The sequence below is a fragment of the Candoia aspera genome, chromosome 13 (genome assembly GCF_035149785.1).
Source record: "Candoia aspera isolate rCanAsp1 chromosome 13, rCanAsp1.hap2, whole genome shotgun sequence".
In the NCBI taxonomy this organism is placed as follows: domain Eukaryota; kingdom Metazoa; phylum Chordata; class Lepidosauria; order Squamata; family Boidae; genus Candoia; species Candoia aspera.
Genome location: NC_086165.1, coordinates 4,221,684 through 4,236,710, shown reverse-complemented (window position 1 = coordinate 4,236,710; position 15,027 = coordinate 4,221,684). Strand labels below are relative to the sequence as shown.

General features: G+C 43.9%; 1 long non-coding RNA gene across 1 annotated transcript in view; it reads right to left on the bottom strand.

Annotated features, from left to right (window-relative positions):
- Positions 1 to 4,417: 4,417 nt before the first annotated feature.
- The window catches only part of LOC134504849 (uncharacterized), a 130,653-nt gene continuing 120,043 nt past the window's right edge, over positions 4,418 to 15,027 (bottom strand). Inside the window, exon 3 of the long non-coding RNA XR_010068686.1 lies at positions 4,418 to 4,492. This is a non-coding gene — a long non-coding RNA (uncharacterized LOC134504849). The remainder of the gene's footprint in view (positions 4,493 to 15,027) is intronic.

Below are 15,027 nucleotides of genomic sequence, written 5' to 3'. Positions count from 1 at the left end.
GGAATGACCTGGGGAGACAGGAGGAAGAGATGCAGCCTAGTCAATCATTGTGCAAAAGGTATCTCAGCCCCCAGAAGGAAAGGGGCATGGGAAGCATCTCAGAAGGGGCCCTCCCTAGTTTTCTGGAAAGTAAAAAAAAAGGGAGAAAGACTTTCAGACTTGCAAGATTCTGTCAATGTAACCTTACCATAAAGACAGAGCGAGTGTTCACAGTTGTGCTTCTCGTCTGGACTACCACGAAGGGCTGACATCAATCCTGCAATATATATTTCTTTATTCTCATTGAATTCTCTGCTGATTTTGCTAGATGCCAAGTGCCCGGTGTCCTTTTCTGCAGGAGGCAAAAAACTTTCAGCTCCTTTTTTTTATCCACGCAGGCCTTTTAGGCAATGAAATCGGCATTCCTGTGACATTCATTCCTTCTTTAAAAAAAAACAAATTCCAGCCTTGAACTGTTAATCGAGTCTACTTTCTGCCATCAGAAATGAGCTTTTGGAAAATGTTTCATTTTAGTCTTTTGGAAGTTTGGGGTGGGGGTGGGGGGCGTTGTTGGATGCTGTGGCTGTTTTTTTTTTTTTTTTTGTAATTTTTATCTTGTATTTTAATAGTGCAGTAGCATTTTTTGTCTTGTTCGGTAAGCTTCCCTGGGAAGGCCTACCTCAGAGGAGATGCACACAGGGCTGTGCGGTAAATTAATTTGTGTGAATTAATGAAGGTGTATTTTATACTTCCTTCTTAATTGCTGTTTTCAAGAATTTCATACGAGATAATGTATGGTGTTAACTTATTGTACAGGATTAATTGATGATATTTATTGCAAATGATCCATGTGTATAATTTGTGTTAATTGATATTTATTGAGAATGATAAACTCTCCTGAGTTAATCATTTCCTAGTTATATATTGTATATTACTTTTGGGCCCTATTTTATACGGGGCTCTTAACTCAGGTAGGGGAAATCATTTCAGTTAGCAGTGTGTGTGTGTGTGTGTTTGTGTAGCTTTTTAGACCCAAATAGTCCTATGCTATGGGGCTCATCTCTTGTTGCACAAACAGGGCTGAGAAGGGTAGTGGGCAATTGATCCAGAATTCCAGCTGTTGGACACAAAGACAACATCCTAGACTAGCTCTGCAATGATGAGGCTTATCTAGGCCTGCCACCTCTGTCTTCATCTCCATTTTAGAACCCCAGCAGCTGCTTGCAGGGAGGACAAGGGGGAGAAAGCATCAAGGGGCATCAAGTCCTACCTGGATTATCTCCAGGTGTACCAACCATAATCAAGCCAACAAAGATCTATAAAGATCTATTTATCCAAGAACAGTGCATAAATAATAGCCCTACTTGCAGTGATGGGGTGGAGGTCAAAGATGGCTCTCCCTTGTTTGAACAGGACTTTGTCGATTGTGCTGCTAGCACGTGGAAGGAGTGTTTACTCTGGAGGAGTGGCTCCTATGTAAACAGTGCCAGACCCTCTTTATCACACGCACACATATCATGCCTCTATTACAGCCAGGCAGAGAGATTCTCCTGAACATTTTCTGCCAATTCTTGTTGGCAGAACATTCAGACTCAGCCTGTAGCCACCTCACCACTGGAGAAGAGCAGGAGCATCAAGAAGAACGTTTCAGCGGAGTCTGATGTTTCTGCTCATCTCCACTGGTGAGGTGGCTACAGGCTGAGTTTGAACGTTCTTTTTTTGCCCAGTTCCCTCTCCTTGTCTGAAGCCTCCTCAACTTCCCACACTTCTGTTGGGAGGAGGCCAAGGTTCCTCTTCAGCACTGGTGTCTCACCACTAAGTAGGACCCCTTGAAAGCATTTCTCCTTCCACCGGCGATACCATCCATTCAATTTTTTGGTCCACAACTTGGATTGAGAACTTCGAAGAACCACATTTGCCCATCTTTAACATCCATGCTATGCTCCAGCAGAGTGCAGTTTCCTCGCCAGAGTCACCACCCACGCAGAGATCTTCCACACACTATGATGCTTTACAGAGAGAATATCCTTTATCGGTAGGCCTTCCATCTTTAATGTGAGCTTTATTTATTTATTAATTTATTTCGCCTCTCCGAGACTGGCCTCTGAAGCAAGCTGTTGCCTTCTGGCTATAGCAGGAACATCCCTGAAGATGTTTGCCTGACTTATAATGAATAAGTAATCAGACCCAGGGACATCACATCACAAGTCCCATCCTGACAGCTCCACGCAACTTTCTCTAAGCGCTCAGATCCGCCTGTTTGCCTTTCTGCAAACGTAAGTGATGGGGCTTGACTGGCAGCAGCTGAGACATCTCTAGGCACAGACATTGCCTGTGGACATGTTTGTACTCATGGGCAGCCCAACCAGTGCAGATAATCTCGAGAAAAGCAGATGGAAAAGGATGCGGGAAAGGGGAGATCTAAACACCGCATGGCCTGTGCCATCGTATGCAGGCCTACTCAGATTTAGGTACCATTAAATTCAGGATTGCGGCCTGCTTTGCACTGACAGGGTCCAAGACCGGTGGAACATTTATTCCCACGCTGGTAAAGATTCAGGAGACTGTTTTTTCAACAGCCAGCTGCAAACCCCTTCATTTTCAGTGAAAAGATCTGCTTCCTTGTCAGATCACAGGAAGGAAGTCAGAAAGTCTCTGCCCCAACAGAACATGGGAATATATTGGTTCTAGATGGGAAGTAGCTCAGTTGCTGAGCTTCTTGTAACCAGATCCTTCTCTTCTCAATCAATCTTGCTAAAGAGACGCTGGAAAATCTGTTCTCAGACAGAATTACTTTCAGTTCTAGGCAGCTGCCCAAGAGGCTGACAGTTGCTTGACTCTATCTGTGCTGCTTGCAGAATCTAGCAACGAGGATCAGATGTGGGCATCCAAAAATCTCAGGAGCTCAGGATGCCAAGTCCAAATCTCAGCACAGGGTAGTCCAGGTGTCCTATTTTTATAGAGAGCAGTCTTCTTGTTGAAGGCCTCTTCCGTGAGTGGCGAACCTGGCCTCCCCTAGATGTTGCTGCACTACAGCTCCTAGTATGCCCAACCAATATGGTCAGTTTTGATAGATTTTGGGATTTCTTGGTTCAGAAGAACTGGAGAGACAGATTCCTATACTGGGGGGACATCTTGTGTTCCTATTCAGATTCAGGTCATTATATTTAACACTGCATCTAACACATCTTTTATACTAATCTATGGCCCTTGAGGCCTCCTTCTTCATGGTCTGCTTTTGCACTGCATCTTCTCTTTCTTTGGCAACATGAATGTTGTATTCCTGTCCCACCACCACCATCAGCTGGTTTCAGATGATCTCCATCTAGGCCTTTTTATTTATTAGTAACTAGGTTATTTTAAACTCGGCTTAGGAAATGTCAGGGATGTTATTTCCATGGCAAAGCAGTTTGGGAAATGTATGAACGCGAGGCAGAGAAAAAGTGCGGTCTAACGGTCTGATGCAATGTCCAGCACAAGACAGTCACAAGACAATGACAGAGCAGGCTGATGCAAGGTGACATTGGATTGGCTAGCAGCCACATAAATATGGAAGCAAAGCATAGGCATTCTCTCTCTCATTTGTGAAAAGTCTTCCTGTTACTCTGCCGGTTTGTTTGACAATGTAACTGCTGTATTTGGATATTGGATTTACTGGACACTGGACTATGTTGATTGGATTATGGACGTTGGTTTCTCTATGGACTTTGTATCCTTTATATACCAACAACTTCTAGAGTGCTATGCGTGTTATTGTTCTTTGCACATTTTCCTGTAAATAAACGGGTAGATAGTGCACCACAAGGACTGATATTTTTTAACCCCAGGGACACGACACTTAGTGGAATTCTCTCTCCAACAGGAAAGACAATTTTCATACATATCTTGACATCCTTTTTTCTCACCTGAGCAAACAGTCATTTATGACCCACATATTTATTTCAGTACTAATGGAGAAATCCCATCCTACTATCCAGACACAATAGACTAATGGGTCCCATTGCCCTATACATGATGTGCTATCATCAGACCACTAGTTGTCATGAAATTTCCCCAGTTCCTGGAGGAAACATGGACATCTTTGTCTTCCAGGTTGGAAGACTTACTGGTAAGCAACCATAAGAGACTTGTCGCGATGACATTGGCAATAAATGTGCAGTGATAAAAGGCTACTTAGTTGCAGAAATACTAATAGAGTCAGACTTCAGTATATAATAACAAGCTGACACCTTTTGCCAAATCTATATACAGATTTCCTCTCCAAAGCCCTGCTGACCACCAGAAGTTAAAAATTGCATAAAATATTGCTAGTAATAATGAAGCTACGATTAAAATACTGAAAAGGGCAATTCATGTTTGATCATTGATTGGTCTGCTGATAACAGAAGGGTGAATTGGGAGGGTATACCTTGGAATGGTGGGTATCCCATACCTGTCTTAGCTGTGTGTCAGGAGTGATCACGATCCAGAAAACACATCCAGCTCATCGTGCTCCTGAAATGAATTTGCCAACCTAGTCAAAAAAAAGAAAAAGGGGAATTTTTAGAAAAAGCAGTCCTCCTTCTTGCAGTCTGGGCCAGAAACAGTTAATCCAAGAATTTAGGACAGTGTTTTTCAAACTTGACAACGTTAAGATGTGTGGACTAACTCCCAGAATGTCTCAGCCAGCAAGTTGGCTGGGGAATTCTGGGAGTTGAAGTCCACACATCTTAACGTTGCCAAGTTTGAAAAACACTGATCTAGGGGTTCTGATTAATATTACTTATTAGGAAAAGGATTAAGGTCACAACACAGAATTCCAGAAACTACCTTCAGTTGCTGGAATGTTGACATAGAGGCGATTCATGGCAGCAAAAACTGTTTTCTGTTTCTTCCTACTTTTTTTTTTAACGTCAAGGGCCAGAAACCTGTTTCCATTGTGAAGATACACGTGCTCACTGTTTTGGCAATGGTTTAATGTCTAAGGCCCTGATTCTCTGCCTAGGACACATTTCTCACTCCCTGTGTTTATATGAAAGCACATCATAGTTCTCTGGTCCTGAAGGAAAGGGATTCTGGATACTATGGAAGGCACTTCATTGTATTGCATGTTCTCAAGTTAACTCTTGACATGGGAAAACACTTTTGGAGGTCAAGATTCATCTCAAGTTAAAAAGTTTAAAAGCTGCCTCTGTTGTTTCCCTTGCGCTGAACCAGCTGCCAGGTGGGACTCCCATCCTTGGAATGCAGAGGCCGTAATGCACAATCGCACTGAGTTATGATAAATGCTTGCCAGCCACTGAGAATGCAGATGGTCAATCTGGAGAAACAATCCTGAACACAACAGGCCACCGGTTTTAGAGTGTCCCTTGCAACTTGATGACTCCATTACAGATGACAACGGATACCTTCCACAGTCATTTGGTCACTGTGGAAAAAGACCCCCCCCCCATCATCCTGAGCCACAAAATAAGGGCAAGAACAGGGCAAGCGCAAGAATTTCTCCAAGCTTCTCTTTTTCATTGAAAGCATCATCAACAGCAAATTCCCTTGCGTCAAATTGAATGAGATTTGGTAAGGGGAAAATAATTGAGGATGTTTATGCCTGGCATGGGTGTGTACAGATTACGTGGGAAGGTTGCCAATCCACTGCCTTTGCAATCTGGCCATTTTAAGGGTGCCCCTATTCTGAATATGGAAGACAAGGAAAAGATAGCTTGATCTGGCTAATTGGAATAAGGTTCTGGACAGCATAGATCGGTCTCATAGCTTATCCATTAGGAGCCCAGCATGATGTCTTCTACCAGTGCAGGTCCTGAGTGGGAGCAGCTCTCTAGATTTAAGCAGAGGTCTTTTCTACCACCTGTTCACTGATTTTTTTTAAAAAAACAAGAGATATCCTGAGCTGAATCGAGGACCTTCTGCATAAATTCAACCTTTGATCAATAACACCTCCCCTTACCTAAAGACGAAACAATCTGCATTCAAGAATGCTGCAAAAGGTGTCTTTAGATGCAATTAATGCTATTGATTGTAAATGCAGGTCCAGGGAATTTGTGTTCCAGATCAAATCACTTGGACTAGAAGTCTCTAATCTTGCTGTTACCTCCAGTGATCCACAAATGCTGGGGCACAACCCCCAGATGAAGCAACAAAGACCACACAAAGCAATTCTGGGTTTGCACCTTGATAGGCAGAGCCTTCTTCCCCAGCCGTCCAACAACCTAAGCACATAAACAGATGGCTCCACTATATTATAGCTTTTTACAGCCTTCCAGCTTCTGCTTTCCTCTGATAATAAACATTTTTCTGGCTTGCCTCCTGAAGGAATGAAGGAGATGCTGTAGCTTTGTGAAATTATAAATCTTCTAAACTATCTACTTACTAGATACTTTGGTAGAGAAAAATGCCCTGGGTTTTATGGCTGATCTGCATCCTGCAGCATCCAGATTAGTCTCCAAAATGTGGAGTTTTGCTTGCTTGTTTTCTGGTCTTTGCAGAAAGACAGACACCAAGGGTCTGGGATTCATTCCAGGAAACACTGGAACAAGAGTTATAGAAAATGTGGGCTATAAAAGTTCTACAGGTCGACCATTTCACAGCTAAGGCAGAAGATATGAGCCCCAATGAATTTGTTTCTCTCTCCTGGACCAAGTCAAGGGTGCCTCTAGTTCAGCATTCTGTGTCCTGCAATGGCCAAGCAGATGCATTGAGGAAGATCACAGGACAGGATCTGTCGTGGTGGACATTTCCTGTTGTTGCTTCCTGGCAGTTGCTCTATAAAATGTACTGCCTCTGGTTTTGGAGACAGCAAGCTGTTCCGGAGACCAGTAGCCACTGATAGATCCAGTCCTCCATGAATGTGGATGGCAGCAAAAGTTTAACTATGCAATCTTCAATTTGATATCATTGTCATGGGAAGACAGTAGGAGCAGAGGACATGCAGTACATGACCCAGCCAGACTGTCGAACTATCTGGCTTGAGACAATGCAATGTTGGCTGGCTTGAAGGCCATACAGAAAGTCCTCGTTTAACGACCACTTGTTCAGCAACTGTTCAAACTTATGATGGGGCTGAACAAGTGGGACTTACACCAGTCCTCAAAGTTCCGGCCATCGCAGCTCCTCCACGGTCATGTAATTGCAATCCAGGGTCTTGGCAACCAGCCCGGATTTTCAGCTGTCACAGCACCCCACAGTCACATGATTGCAATTTGTGACCTTCCCTGCTGGCTTCCCACAAGCAAAGTCAATAGCGAGTCTGGCAGGAAGTCAGAAGTCGTAATCACATGAGATCCTCACTTAATGACCTTGATGATCCACTTAACACTGGTAACCAGGGATTGCCAGAACTGCCATTACTAAGTGGTACGGTCATGTGATGCTGTGCTTTACGACCATGTCACTTAGTGATGGAAATTCCAGTCCCAATTAACGCCATAAAGTGAGGACTGTCTGTAGGAGGGTTTGATCAGCACGTCGAAGGCCACATTTGAAGACCAAATGGGTGAGGTGAAAATGTCTTAACCATCACCTCTGACTTAAGAAGTCTACCGGCAGGCATGTCCACAAGGGTTTAATTTATTATTATTGATTAGCCATTAGGCCATTTCAAAGTACAGAATGCAAAATCTCTCAAGGGGATCCAGGAAGTCAGGATGTCTGTCACACCATGTAATCGAAGCCCAAGCATGTAAAAAGGGGCAGGGCTTTGACTGCATGGTTGTGGCTGCCATGTTGACTTTTTTGACCTCCGCCCCATCTACTGATGGAGCCCTTCTTGAGGCTGGAATGGCCTCTGACTCTTTCCATCCCTTAGAAGGAAAGAAGAAGAGGAACCCGGTGCACCCTCATGGTGGATCATCTTTGCCCCCATCCCCATCATTATCTGCCAAGCTTGGTGTACGGACAAAGGTAAAGGAGGAGGAGGAGGAAGAATTACGCCCTTGTAGAATTAGGCCTTCTGCAAGGGCAGCTCCCCAAACCAGGATATAAAACATTAAAAATGCAGATTAAAATTGACAATAAAAGAGATGCTAAAATCATTTAACAATTAGGAGCCCGCAGCCTGGAGGAAGAGATGCATCTTGTAGCTTGGCTAAACACCAACAGAGTGGAAAACAAACACAGTTCCCACGTGAGTGTCTTCTGCAGCTTGGGAGCAAAGCAGGAGAGCGTCTCCTCCCTTGAGCTAGGATGATGGGCTTTTGATGGCAGGGACATCTTCCCACCCATCTTGCCTGCTGGAGCGAGTAAAAGGCGAGAGTTGCTGTCAATTTCATTTGGTGCCCAGAGGTCAGCAGGAATTATACATTTTATCCCCTGGCCAGGAAATATGTGCAAAGCATGTCACCAGCTGCGCTCGCTGTCAAGTCAAGGTGACTCAGCTCCAGCACACCTTTGTTTTCAGTCCCGTCTGTCTCCCACTCTTTCTTTTTATTCTCTTCCTCCCTGTTATTGTTATTATTGGGATTTCCAAACCCCAAATTAAAGATTCATGCCCGAGATTGAACACATAACTCACCCAGTTCAAAGCCATAACATCGGCAGAATGCAAATAGGCCCAGCCAGCTACGATTCCACTGGAATTAGCCACTTGGCATTAATAAGCGAGATGGGCTTGCTCAGGCTGGCAGGAAGAGCCTTGCTGACTAGAAGTCCTTGTCATTGTGCATCTCCGGGAACCAGTGCTCTGAGTGTGGAGCGGAGGAATGCAAATTCCTGCCAAGGGGTTGATGATTCACAGGACCCCCAAAACTCCCGTTCCTCAAAGCACGAAGGGTTATGTGACCCCACATTCAGCTCTTTCCACAACCCCACCAACACTCAGTTTAACCATATGCATCACTCTTATCTTTTTTCTCTTTCAATCTGTTCAATCTTTCCGATTCTCAGAGACTGCCTGGACAAGTCCCTGCAGTTTTCTGGCAAGGTTTTTCAGAAGTGGTTTGCCATTGCCTCCTTCCTAGGGCTGAGAGAGAGGGACTGGCCCAAGGTCACCCAGCTGGCTTCGTGCCTAAGGTGGGACTAGAACTCCCAGTCTCCCGGTTTCTAGCCCAGTGCCTTAACCACCACATCAGACTGGCTGTCTGCATGAGTATATCTGCTTAGGACTAATTCTAACCCTGGTTGAGGGATGCGGAGGGAGGTGTCATCAGGAACAAATTTAGTTTATTTTATTTATCATATTTATTGAGAGTTTAACAGTGACAATAAGAACTAATACAAACTAAACTAGAACAGAGAAAAGGAAAAGGAAAGAAAGAAATAAAAGAAAAAGCTGAAGTGCAATAAGAAGAAAGTAGAAGAAAGTAGAAAAAAAAGGAAAAGATGTAAAAGAAAGATATAAAGATATAAAAAGTGGCTTCCCATCTTCTTCACAGCAGTTATAAGTACAATTATATTTTAACCTCTCTCTCTGAAGCTTCATCACGACTCTCTTCTTTCTATAATCTATCCTGTCTCATCATCAAAACCATAAATCACAAGTTCATTTTTTTCATGTTATGGGGAGCAAATTGACTGATTGATTGATTCAATTTATATAGCCACCCACCTCACTTTTACGTGACTCTAGGTGGCTTACAATAAAACAAATAAAATACATAAAATACACTGTACAAAGAAGCAAATAAAAATAAAAGGCATAGCAGCTGGGCATAACCAATCATCCACACAACCAGGAGATGGGCTCCATCCCACACCCAGGACTCCAGTCACAGACAAAAAGCCAGGCATCACGTTGTGCAATCTGCTTTAGTTGTTTTGATGAAAGCATCGCATTTTGGAGGTACTTCTGCTCCCCTGCAGAGGTTAGATGTATGTGAAAATGACCTTGGGAGACAGGAAGAGGAGCCAACTTTGAAAAACATTGCATTAAACCCTCAACTTGGATTTATCAAAAAACTCACAAGTGCTGCATTCACATAATGTGCCAAAACAAATGTAAGTGGGATTTCAGGTTTAACGTAATGCAGTATGAGTTCAAGCAACATGCTAAGACAGTCTGTCTAATTGTGGGAGAGGGCCTGTATGGCCTCTTCTAAAAACACTCTATTTGAACTAAAAAATTTACAGGATAACTTTCTGTTACACACTCTGAAATGCAGACAGCCTTTGAGAATGCAGGTGCTAGAAAAAGGATGCAGATCTTAAAGGCGGCCGTACATTTACTCCATTAAAAGATTCCAAGGGACTCCCATCCATATATGAAAGAGTGCATTTCGGAGTGGCTAACTTGCCCATCTCAGCTTCTTACTGCTCTCCTCCAGGGAACACTAACTGATTAATGGATGCATATGCAATAAAATGACCTCCCCATCTTTGCCCCACCCTCTTCCACTGGCCTTCACGTATCTCCTCTGTTCCGCTCCGTGGCAGGCTTTGAAATGCAAACCCAGGCAGGTGGTTCAACAAACTTTGGCTATCACAGAAGCATCCTGCAATATTTTTTTAAAGAGCCACTTTGGTTAGCACTGAAAATACAGCTGTTTCCAAGCAAGGGAAGCAATGCCAAACCAACCGCATCCTATCAAACAAGGAATGTTTCTCCCAGCTTTTGTATCTGAAGGTCTCAGTAATCTGAGAAGGCCCTTGGAAGACTCCCAAACACATCCAGACAAAAGGAACTCTACCGTCATCTCCCTCGTTCAGTCTGATGGAAGAGAAATTACTTTTGAAATTTCTTCCAAAGGAGAAGAGAATTTTGGAGAAGTTCTCCTGGTGGATTGTGGTATTCCTGCTCTGGTTTTGTAACAAGATGGCCGAGGAGAGGGCGCAAACATCCTGCCTTCTGTTGTACCATTGTCTCTTTGTGGGTCTACCATCTCCCGGGCTTCCCACACTTCTGTGCCAACCAAGGGAAGATCCCAAGGGGAACCCTCCCTGGGTCTTCTGTACTGGCCACGTTTCTACCACCTATAGAGAAGAGTCCTGCCATTAAGAAATGCTTGGAGATGTTCTCCTTCCGTGTAGAAGTCTGCAGAAATAATGCTCTGAATGTGTCCGCCCACAAGTCTGATGGAAGAGTCCACAGGCCATTTATTCCACCCTTATACAATCGGGTGTTGGGACTACAAGTCCCAGGATTCCCAGTCAGCCTGTCTGACTCCTGGGCCTGTTCCAGTGATTAGGTTCTGTCTGTGCAGCTAGAGGATCAAAGGCAGCTGGAGGGGGGGTTAACTCTTGGCCGTGGGAGCAGAAAATGAGATTCCAGTTATTGGTTGATTTATTGCCCTGTCCTCGATCTGCATTCAGGACTTGGAAGAAAATGTTCCACTCCAAAGCATTAAGCATTTTCAAAAGAGCAGGAGCATTAAAAATTGAAATCATAAAATAGACATGTAAATATAGTGGAGGTAAACGGGGTGAGTGAGGCAGGCAGGCAGCCAGCCAATCCCAGCAATTCTGTGTCAGTTTAGAGACTTCACAGTTGTTCTAAGCTAGAAGATCTCATGGAGATAGATATGGGGAAGGACAGAGGGAAACCCTCTGCAGCTCAGCCCCACAGGCTGGTCCATCAAGCTTCATAGCATCCACTCAACTGGCAATTTTTCTTTTGAACCTCCTGGGTTTTATTGATGTTATTGCAAATCCTTTGTTTGATTGTTATGAGCTGCCCAGATCATGGAGAGTTGGATGGCATACATATTTCATAAATTACTGTTGTTGTTGTTGTTGTTGTTGTTACCCTGCACAGCTTCTTCTCCTTTCAGAGGAGACCAAAGGAAGGACTTTTTGCATGCAAAGGATGCTTTCTACTACACTTCAAGTCCCATCCCATAAACCAGGGAGGCAGCCCTCGGTTGGCTAGGACCCTTCTTAATGGCTTTTGGAAGCTAAGAGCCACAGAGAGCGGAAAGGTGCTGCAAAGTGATGTGTGTGTGTGTGTGTGTGTGTGTGTTGATACACGTTTGGTTGCAATCTGGATTTCATGGGTTTCCCTAATATGGAGGAAGGTAGGATTTTTTTTTTTTTTTTTGCTTTTTAATAACTGTTTTAACATTAACATTTCCTGGGCCTTTCTGTAATAAGAATTTATTGCTTATCCAGTCATCACAGTGCCAACAGGAAGCTTTTCTGCAGTAGTGATTCATTGCCACAGTGATGTCTGGACGGTGCTATAAATTGTCGGGACTGAAATCCACGGTGCCTCCAAGTGATGGGAAACCATACTGCTGGTTTTTGGAAATTCTGGTTGCAGAGGATTCTCACTCACTCACTCACTCACTCACTCACTCTGTTTGGTAGCTAGAGTTGGGCCAGCCTACAAAACCCAGGACAAGGGGTTGCCAAAAGTCCCAGCCATCCTAAGGTATTTTTTTTCCCCAAAGGTCCTTTGAGATCAATCCCACTGGGTCTCTAGACAGAATGGGGTGAAGATCCTCATGGTCATGTAGCTTTCCAACAAAGACTTGGTTGAAACCCCTGAGCAATGAAGAGAGAAAGAGGCTTCTATTGTGTCCAGAGGAAAACAGGAGATAGTAGATGTTTTGTACCGTCTTTTCATTACATCTTGCAGGGAAGAAGCGTCTGGGGACATACGGCCGGCAATCGTATTTTTATCACAACCCAACCAGCAAAGCACTTTGTTCCTGCCCTTTGGCAAAGTTGCTTTCGCACGGGTGTCTATTTGTGTTGGTGTCTATCCAGTAGAGAGATAAATTGCCGGTGTCGGCCTCTGCCTGAGTTATATTCTACTTTCCCAGGGGTTAGAAAGCAAAAAGAGACAAGTGGAATTCGGGCAGGATGGAGCGAGCTGCAATAGATGGTGGGAGTGGGTGGGAAGAAGAAACGGGAAGTGAAATTGGGAATTGTTGAAATGTTTTTCAGAAAATGAAAGTGGGACAGTTGCACTGCCTCTTTCATTCTGGCCCACCCTAAATTTGGGCTGAGCAGTGGCCATTTTATCCCAAATCTGGAATTCTCACGGCGCAGCAGCACAATAGAAGGGTTTGTGCCTGCATGGTTACTCACCGTGCACAGAAAAATATGAACCAGTTCTCAAAAAATCCATAATCCTAGTGTTCAAAGCCATTCAGTTAGCAAAAAGAATGAAGACAGTGCTCATCAAACTATGTCATATTTTTAAAATCAAATTCAACTGCCAGGAAAATCAGAATTTGTTTTGTCAGATTTAGATTCCCTCTTTCCTCCAGGAACAGAAGGTGGCAAGCCAGATATTTCCTCCCCCAATTTTTCCCCACAAGGCAACTCTGTGAGATAAGTTGAGTGAGGTATTGGCCCCAAATCACCCCTGTGAGCTTGCAGACTTGAGGTGGACTTCAGCCTGGGTCTCCCCAGGCCTTGGCCCATAACTTAACCACTTCACTGCACTGGAATGTGGAACAAATAAAAACACAAATGTCATCTGATTTAATAAACCAATAACATGGATTTATTAGTCCAAGTTCCATCCAGCAGTTGGGGAACTCTGCGACATAAAACGTATGAAGCTGCTTTGAGACTTGTTTTCAGAGGCAGTAGAATGTAATTGTGCCCTGAAAAGGTGGGACACAGATCTCCTCACAGGGGTGTCCACAGGGTGTGGTCAAAAAAAGTCAAGATGGCAGCTATGATGGTGTGATCAAAGCTCCACCTGCTTTTTACGTGCATCGACCCCAAAGGTGGAGCTTCCATCACACCATCACAGCCATCACACTATCTTGACTTTTTTTGACCACATCCTGCGGACACCTTGTCTCCTCAGGTGAACCAATGAGTCTTTATTTGCATTCAGTCATCAAGCCAAATCTGGCTGGCTTCATGGAACAATCATGATCCCATCACCTGCCTTTTCTGTTCTTCTTTACAATGACATTATGTCCTTCATATGATCCCCCTTTGGTTACATCGGTAGCAAAGGAGAAGAAAAGAGGAAGAGTTTTCAGTCAGAGGAAGAACATTAGCACCCCCCTGACCCATTCAGTGTTCCCTTTTCCAGGAAAAAAATCCCCGATTACTATTGGATAGGTGGGGGCTACTGAAATTCTTCTTCCAGATGGTCCTTCCTACCCACCTGCCTTGCTGTAGCATAAATTTGCTTGGCTCGGCTACTTGTTTTCCCTGTGTATAATTTTATTTTCTTAATTAGGGTTTTGCTAATTGTCTTAATACTCTGTAGAGGAAAGAAAACTCTGGGAAGGAAGGAAGGAAGGAAGGAAGGCAGGCAGGCAGGCAGGCAGGCAGGCAGGCAGGCAGGCATATGCAAGATTCATATCTTCTTGGCATTCAAATTATCTGTATCTATTTGTGTTACTGGATTCACACTCAAAAGTACAGAGCCCCTCCGCCTTTGCTTTCTATTTCCCGTTTACTTTTGCTTCTGATAAGCCGTACACATCTTTCTCCGTTGTGGAGGAATAACTGCTTGGAGAAGTCATAATTTTCCCCATGCAGCAGAAGGTCCCACCATTTAAAGGAAGCACAAGAATCTTCTTACTAATCAGTGCTGCTCTATGGAAAACATGGGCACAGTTATCCTGGGGAAGAGCAGCCCAGCCTCCATCAGTACAACCCAGGATAAAGATGGAAGCATGTGAGCACCAGGATTAAGAGTCCAACCCTATCCCCATCTACTGGGGAATAAGCACGTTTGAATTCAACATGGTCTAGTTGTATACAGCCTTGCATAACCACCAATAAGGTAGGGGCATTATCACTAAATCACAGACCCCCATTTCTTAGTCTTCTGATTTTTTTAGAAAAAATAAAACACAAATCAGCGCAAAACTTCATGCATTTCTCAGAGCATCTTCATACAAAACACTCATTTCTAACTGTATTTTTCATGCTGGAGAAGGCCTGTCTAAGCGGTCACTCTAAGACTTGACACCGACTTGGTGACACATAATCAATCAAATGCACTTTATCTCAAAAGATGCATTTTAAGCAACTGTGCTTCTTCATTTCCTGAGCTGAGATGCACACTGCCAAAATTCAGAGAAACATGAAACCTGAAGGATTACTCTGTCAGTCCTGTGCATGAGCTTTGGAACTGAGATCCACATAAGCTCTAATACGAGAAATCCTAAAAGGAGGGACTCTGAGAATATCTGCAACATGGAAGTG